This window comes from Macrobrachium rosenbergii, chromosome 14, assembly GCF_040412425.1.
Source record: "Macrobrachium rosenbergii isolate ZJJX-2024 chromosome 14, ASM4041242v1, whole genome shotgun sequence".
NCBI classification, from domain to species: domain Eukaryota; kingdom Metazoa; phylum Arthropoda; class Malacostraca; order Decapoda; family Palaemonidae; genus Macrobrachium; species Macrobrachium rosenbergii.
The window spans coordinates 2721276-2730515 of NC_089754.1; positions in this window are offsets into that span (position 1 = coordinate 2721276).

A 9240-nucleotide genomic window follows, 5' to 3' on the forward strand; every position below is an offset into this window, starting at 1 on the left:
ATTTATTTTCGTGTCCCAGACGTACTGCAGTTTGGGAATTTATTTTCGTGTCCCAGATGTACTGTAGTTTGGGAATTTATTTATTTTCGTGTCCCAGATGTACTGTAGTTTGGGAATTTATTTATTTTCGTGTCCCAGATGTACTGTAGTTTGGGAATTTATTTATTTTCGTGTCCCAGATGTACTGTAGTTTGGGAATTTATTTAAATTCGTGTCCCAGATGTACTGTAGTTTGGGAATTTATTTATTTTCGTGTCCCAGACGTACTGTAGTTTGGGAATTTATTTATTTTCGTGTCCCAGACGTACTGTAGTTTGGGAATTTATTTATTTTCGTGTCCCAGATGTACTGTAGTTTGGGAATTTATTTATTTTCGTGTCCCAGACGTACTGCAGTTTGGGAATTTATTTTCGTGTCCCAGATGTACTGTAGTTTGGGAATTTATTTATTTTCGTGTCCCAGACGTACTGTAGTTTGGGAATTTATTTATTTTCGTGTCCCAGACGTACTGTAGTTTTGGGAATTTATTTTCGTGTCCCAGATGTACTGTAGTTTGGGAATTTATTTATTTTCGTGTCCCAGACGTACTGTAGTTTGGGAATTTATTTTCGTGTCCCAGATGTACTGTAGTTTGGGAATTTATTTATTTTCGTGTCCCAGATGTACTGTAGTTTGAGAATTTATTTAAATTCGTGTCCCAGATATACTGTAGTTTGGGAATTTATTTATTTTCGTGTCCCAGACGTACTGTAGTTTGGGAATTTATTTTCGTGTCCCAGATGTACTGTAGTTTGGGAATTTATTTATTTTCGTGTCCCAGATGTACTGTAGTTTGGGAATTTATTTATTTTCGTGTCCCAGACGTACTGTAGTTTGGGAATTTATTTATTTTCGTGTCCCAGATGCACTGTAGTTTGGGAATTTATTTATTTTCGTGTCCCAGACGTACTGTAGTTTGGGAATTTATTTATTTTCGTGTCCCAGATGTACTGTAGTTTGGGAATTTATTTATTTTCGTGTCCCAGATGTACTGTAGTTTGGGAATTTATTTATTTTCGTGTCCCAGACGTACTGTAGTTTGGGAATTTATTTATTTTCGTGTCCCAGGTGTACTGTAGTTTGGGAATTTATTTATTTTCGTGTCCCAGACGTACTGTAGTTTGGGAATTTATTTATTTTCCTGTCCCAGATGTACTGTAGTTTGGGAATTTATTTATTTTCGTGTCCCAGACGTACTGTAGTTTGGGAATTTATTTATTTTCGTGTCCCAGATGTACTGTAGTTTGGGAATTTATTTATTTTCGTGTCCCAGATGTACTGTAGTTTGGGAATTTATTTATTTTCGTGTCCCAGACGTACTGTAGTTTGGGAATTTATTTATTTTCGTGTCCCAGGTGTACTGTAGTTTGGGAATTTATTTATTTTCGTGTCTCAGACGTACTGTAGTTTGGGAATTTATTTATTTTCGTGTCCCAGACGTACAGTAGTTTGGGAATTTATTTAATTTCGTGTCCCAGATGTACTGTAGTTTGGGAATTTATTTATTTTCGTGTCCCAGACGTACTGTAGTTTGGGAATTTATTTTCGTGTCCCAGATGTACTGTAGTTTGGGAAATTATATCGGGGCCTTCCAAAGGCTTGTTAAGGTCCGCATAGATAGCCACAGGGGGTTGTCATCGAACAGGTGTCCAGTTGTCATCCCCAGAATTCTCGAGTATTGGGGAACACACAAAGAAAAGCAAGTCTTCCCCTCAACAGCTTGTTGTCCTCGAATCGCTCTTCATAAAAGGAGTAGTTTCAAAACTACCTGCTGCCCCTTTCGTTCCTTTTACTATACCGCCTTTCATATTCGCTTTCTTCCATCTTACTTTCCACCCTCTCCTAACAATTATTGATTCTTAGCGCAGCTGCTCTGAGGTTTTCCTCCCGTTACGCCTTTCAACGCTTTACTGTTAATTTCCGTTTCAGCGTTGAATGACCTCATAGGTCCCAGTGCTTGGCCTTTAGGCCAAAGGCCAAGCACTTGGACCTATGAGGTCATTCAGTGCTGAAACGAAAATTAACAGTAAAAGGTTTGAAAGGCGTAACGGGAGGAAAACCTCAAAGCAGCTGCGCTAAGAATCATTAGGTATTAAGTGCAAAATTCCTTTTTTTTGTTTGTTTTTGTTTTCTAGAAAATATATCATGCCACGAAAGTGAGCTTCAGCTGTTGTCAGGGAAATTCATGACTGATCCACAGAAGCACCTTTTCATACAGACTTTGGAGTGATGCTTTACAGTTTTCAAGGTCCCCACCGTCTCTGTGCTTGCAATCTAAAGCTTTACAGACTCAGAACTGTCACCCCCTAAATGAAAGTACGTGAAATCTTGATGACAATAACCGTAGATTTCATAAACTTAAATGAAAATAGGCTAAACTACAATATTGTGCCTGATCTAAATTTGACTCACATCAAGATCGAACCCAGGTCTTTCAATTGAAAGACGAGACCGCTGCCAACCAAGCCACACAAGTCATAAAAGAAGCTGAACCTCAGTACCACGGTACCTAAGGAATTACCTGGGCAGGCTAACTGCCAGTGTGTTTTCCCCAACTTCCCAAATCACTAGTGACCCAATTGACATTTCATTCGAGTTATCCTTCCTGAGTGAATATGATAGAAATAATCATCACACAATTACGTGTGGAACAGAAATAAATCTCTGGCTCACATCAGGATCGAACCCAGGTCTTTCAATTCTTTTAGGTTTTGTGTTCACATCTTATGCCGTTTTCAAACCTCAAATCTCATTCCATTTTCAAACCAATGTTATTAATCATGAACTGACGTATACCTAGTGTTTATTTTCATAAATATAACACAAAACATTTCAGGGATGATTAAGCATTTGCACTGGCAGTCAGGCTGAAATATTCGACGATTTCGACTCATTTTTAAAATTTTTGTAAAAAGATCACAGGATTTGAAAGACGAAACATTCATTCAAAAATAATTTTGAAAAAGAATACGGCAAAACCATTTTCCCTTCCAATTAATCCTGCGTTGTTCTGTAATATGCATGAATTGGCTTTATGTCATTTGCACAATTATATTTTATTAAATATACTACTCACCTATGCAGTTCAGTGCAACAGATACCGGATTGCAATTATCATATGGAAAGCGATTTCATTTCCGGCACAAATTATACTTTTCCACGAGGAATCCAGCAGCGTTTTATTACGCCATATACGCTTTCACTGAGCAAAAATTCTGTGTCGCTGATACTTTTTTGCCTGCACAATCCTGGGCATTCTGCCAGCGTCTATCTATCTTATCTATCTACCTGTGTATTCATTTACTCTCTCTCTCTCTCTCTCTCTCTCTCTCTCTCTCTCTATATATATATGTGTGTGTGTATGTATATATATATATATATATATATATATATATATATATATATATATATATATATATATATATATATATAAAATTTTATCACACCGTGATTTATATACAATCATGAAGCTACAAATGTCGCTTAATATCGAATTCACGCTACTTCAGGATATCTCCGTTGGAGAATTGTCGCCGAAGGAATTTATATAAGTGATAAATGGTGGAATCGTCCGGGCGAACCCGTGACACGAAAAACCCATTCAGCGACTCCAATCAAGATGGCTCAATGGTTAACGTCTCTGAGTCGCTGAATAGGTTTTCGTGTCACGGGTTCGTGTCCTGACGATTCCAATTCATTTATCACTTATATAAATTCCCTTCGGCGACAATTCTCCAACGGAGATATCCTGAGGTAGGTGAATTCGATATTTAGCTTCATGAATATATATATATATATATATATATATATATATATATATATATATATATATATATATATATATATATATATATATAATATATATATATATATATATATATATATATATATATATATATATATATATATATATATATATATATATATATATATATATATATATACTGTATATATATATATATATATATATATATATAAATATATATATATATATATATATATATATATATATATATATATATATATATATATGTATATATATATATTGTATAATATCAATTCACTATGTGACTTGCACTTAAGGGAATTGTAATTGGTAAGCACATCTGCCCTTACCAATTATAATTCCCTTGGGTTTAAGTTATTCCCAAGGTAAAAAAAAAGTCGGTGTGTATCCATAATATATTGTTGACGCCGATGCATTCTGATATTGTGACATTATTCATTCGAATATTACCTTTTTCACCTCTGAACAACAACAAGCAGAAATTCAATATTTAGGAAACAGGTCTGGAATCCGGACCGCTTCGCTACTGCAGCTGATCTTGCTAATTAAATCCTTTACCACAATTATGTTTTTTAATCTACTGAGTGAGACTCTGGCAGTGCTAACCCTTCCTCCCCTCGCCTCCTCCCCCCACCCTCGTCCCTATTTTTTTTTTCGGCGAAATATTCATTACTGAACATTTTCATTCAGGGAATACCTCAAGAGCTGCACATGACATGCAACACCAGCCTTAGCTCTTCACACAGAGTTTATCTATCTCTGTGTTACTGCAATTCTTTACAGCATGTCTGTAACTAGGGAAACAAAGTTCAAGTCTACTAACGTCTAGGGGCAATTTTAGGGAAATGATATTAAAAGTCTACAAAAGTGTAGGGGCAGTTTTAGGGAAACAATATTCAAGCCTACAAAAGTATAGGGACGAATTTTGGGAAATGATATTCAAGTCTACAAAAGTATAGGGGCAATTTTAGGGAAATGATATTCAAGTCTACTCAAGTAGGCCTATAGGGGCGATTTTAGGGAAATGACATTCAAGTCTACTCAAGTAGGCCTATAGGGGCGATTTTAGGGAAATGACATTCAAGTCTACTAAAGTATATCATCATTTTTGGCCCCGCTGATAATTCGAGGAACAATCGTCATCTCTGTCGATAAGGCTTTTTCTCTGACGTTCCCTTTGGGTCATACTTCTCCAGTTAATTTGATCATTAGTTCTGATACCACCACACCCTGTCCTTTCTTCCTCTTGACACGCTCATTGATTTCACCTTTTATCTGTGCTCGGAAGAAAATTAATATCATCGGGAAGATTGCTTTCTTGTTTCAGTTTCATTACAAGATCATCAAAGAAAAATAAAGATTTTCAGCAAGTTCTTGTAAATGTTAAGGAGTAAGAGATTTGTGGTTCTCAGCAAACTTTTATTTGACCTCGGTAACAAGTACCGTTTCACTGTTTGATCGACGAAACAAAAAAAGTTTTCTTGAATATTTAACAGTGATCGTCACATAACTGAAAATATATAGAGCTTTTTCCCTTACACTGAAATGTTTCATAAACAATATTCCTGGTAGGAGTTCTAAAGCCTGTCATGCACTTTTCCAGGTACATTAGGAAAGTGAAGTTAAAATTTGCGCTACCATAATTCAGACATTCACTTCCGCCCACTCTCCCCTGGCTTATATGAATATAAATCTACTGATCATTTAAACAGGTGCGTTTGTAATTATATTATTATTTATGAATATAAATCTAGTGATCATTTAAACAGATGCTTTTGTAATTATATTGACCGCAGTGTCTTCGTAACTTCGAGATTTCTTCACTCTCTTTCGATATGCTTGTTAGTGCAAAGCCTACAATCCAGATGACGAAACAAATGAAGACATTCTGACGTCCGGATAGGATTCGAACCCATTTAGTATGTAGTAGATGTATCTGAATTCGACAGGTATGTATATATATATATATATATATATATATATATATATATATATATATATATATATATATATATATATATATATATATATATATATATATAATAAGAGTGGGGAACGATGGTACCTCAGTACGACCTTCGAGATGGCACGTAACTCTCTTGAATTGCCGTTGTTTTATTTTTTCCCGGTTTTTTGTACTTTGTACGGATAACAGAAAACCAGATGGCGTAACGTTTTGCTGTCGCATTGCATAACCAAGGCACCCTCTCCCCAAGGGAATGGGTCCATCGGTGCGCCCCCTTCGATGCACCGTAGGCCTTATGTAAAGGGTATTTACAGCGTCCCTTCGGCTCCCTGGCTGCACCCACTTATCTGGGTTTTCACGTTACATTTATTACTGATTCCTTTCTTCCATCTCACTGCCCAGCTTCCATGACTATTAGTTCTTAATGCAGTTAAAGAAGTTCCCCTAATTTAACCTTTAGATCCTCTTACTTCACCTCATTTTATGGATCTGTTGTATTGTGCTGACCAGCCCAGTCAAACTCAACCTACTCTAGTCTAGAACAGTGGTTCTGAACCTTTTTCATCCTGTGACCGCCGCCCCCAGCCCCGAGATTCTTCAGGATACTACCGTAACCCTTATAATAAATTTTGAAATGGTGAACCTCGTGAAAAGGTAAGATAAAACAAAATGACAGGAGGACCATGTTTTATTGAAAATGCCACGAACGAAAACCTTGAAAAATTCCACACCCTTTGTGACCCCCTGAGAAACTCCAAATGAATCGCGAGTAGGTTCACGACCCCCAGGTTAAGAACCGCTGGTCTAAAGCGTTGCATGGTTGAAAGTGAACCAGATCTTGGATTACGTAGGAAAATTAAAATGAAAACTCTTGTCTGAAGTATCAGTTGGGTTGTTCGTATATATTTGTAAACTTTGTAAAATACGGCAGCTTCGTCGTTTCAGAAGCGAAATAATCCTCTAATACTTGTAAAAAAATGTAAAAATCTTGTATGTCAGGTCATTCAGTTACTGTCAGCTTTCATTTCAAGTTACTGACATGAAATTGAACCATCTCATTTTCAAGACAGAAACAAAGAAATAAATGCTTGGGACTTTAGTAGACAATTATGCATCATTGCCAGGAAAAAAGTTTTAATTATGATGCCAAGTAAAAACAACATGGTTTTCTCTTCTCCTCTCCGTCAGGGAATGTAAAGAGGCAAGGCGCTGTCACAATGGACTTCGTTTCATGTCGACATAAAAACGATAGATGGAAATCCATTGTGATCTTTTCCTTATATCTTCCCCCTCTCGCTATACCGCACCAAAAAAAAAATAAATAAATAAATAAAAATAAAAAAAAGATATTAACGCCTCTTGTTTGGCTTTTGTATTTGTGTGTGTGTGTTGTTTTAAAAACTATTGTGTGGGCTTTGCGTGTCTGTCAGCACTTTTTCTGTCCGCACTTTTTTCTGTCCACACTTTTTTCTGTCCACACTTTTTTCTGTCAGCACTTTTTCTGTCCACACTTTTTCTGTCCGCACTTTTTCTGTCCACACTTTTTTCTGTCCACACTTTTTCTGTCCGCACTTTTTTCTGTCCACACTTTTTCTGTCCACACTTTTTTCTGTCCACACTTTTTCTGTCTGCACTTTTCCTGTCCGCACTTTTTCTGTCCACACTTTTTCTGTCCGCACTTTTTCTGTCCGCACTTTTTCTGTCCACACTTTTTCTGTCCGCACTTTTTTTCTGTCCTCACTTTTTCTGTCCGCACTTTTTTTCTGTCCTCACTTTTTCTGTCCGCACTTTTTTCTGTCCTCACTTTTTCTGTCCGCACTTTTTCTGTCCGCTCTTTTTCTGTCCACTTTTCTGTCCACACTTTTTCTGTCAGCACTTTTCCTGTCCGCCCTCAGATCTAAAAAACCACTGAGGCTAGAGGGCTGTAAATTGGTATGTTGATCATCCACCCTCCAATCAAAGAATTTACTAAATTGCAGCCTCCGTCGGGCAACGATAGGACAGGCCGCAACCGGCCCGTGGTTAAAGTTTTCATGGGCTGCGACTCATGGAGCATTATACCAAGACCAACAAAAGATACATCTATTTTCGGTGGCCTTGATTATACGCTGTACAGAAAACTCGATTGCTCCGAAGAAACCACGGCGCGGTTTTTACTTGTTTTTTGTTAATAGTAGATAATTGTTTCTTCTTCTGGTATATATGCTCTCTCTCTCTCTCTCTCTCTCTCTCTCTCTCTCTCTCTCTCTCTCTCTCCTTTGTTCTTTTATTGTAAAATAATTTTTAAATGCGTAACTTATAAAAATCATAACACTCCAGGGATTTCACGAAATCCCTAGGGAATATGTGAAATGACTAATTCGCTTAGTACTAGTCCCTAGGGGATCATATGTCCCTAAGTGCATTTCATCCCCCGTGGGCTAGTACTAAACACGGCGAAACACATTTGACCCCCCAGTGGCTAGTACTAAACACGGCCAAACACATTTGACCCCTCAGGGGCTAGTACTAAATACGGCGAAACATATTTGACCACCCATTGGCTAGTACTAAACAGCGAAACACATTTGACCCCCAGCAGCTAGTACTAAACAGCGAAACACGTTTGATCCCCCCCCCCCGGGGCTGGTACTAAACATGGCAAAACACATTTAACCCCTCAGGGGCTAGTACTAAACTCGGCAAAACAGTGTAGATGAATCACTGTTTCACCGTGTTTAGTACTAGCCCTCGGGGATGAATTGTAACATATATATTGGTCATGTTGTGCGTATAAGAATTATTCTGCATAAGGAAATTCATTCAGTGAGACAAAATTAGATGCGATTTCTGTTTATATTTTGTTGTAAATCAATGAACGTATGGTTAAGAGTTATCTATATAAATAGTTTCCTTTTGACATAGATAAAGCAGTCATCTACGTAACTGTATTTGCAAAAGAATGTCAGACTCATAATGCAGGAAAATTATTTGGAATCCTGATGACAATTTTTTTTATAACTTAGTGTTCCGTATAGTGAGGTAGCATAGGAAAACCGTTGTTCATTTTGTGATAAAAGTACCTAGCTTGGAACACGCGTAAACTAAACTCCGTTTTAAATTTTGCCCCGAAACAGCTGGTGGGATCATTAACCAAAACGGCACCCATTCACTTTTTGGGTCTGGATGATGCCAAATTGTCTAGTTGTGTGGATTTTTTTTTTATTTTTTAGGCGGTTTTTAATACTCTTGACTATATATGACTTGCTAATCAGTAGTCTAACGAAATCACCCAAGAGAATTTTATGAAACATCTGTATATATTCATTATACCTCCTTTCATATTCTCTTTCTTCCCTCTTACTTTCCACCCTCTCCTAACAGTTGATTCATAGTGCAACTGCTTTGAGGTTTTCCTCCTGTTACTTAACCTTTCAAACCTTTTACTGCCAGTTTCCGTTTCAGCGCT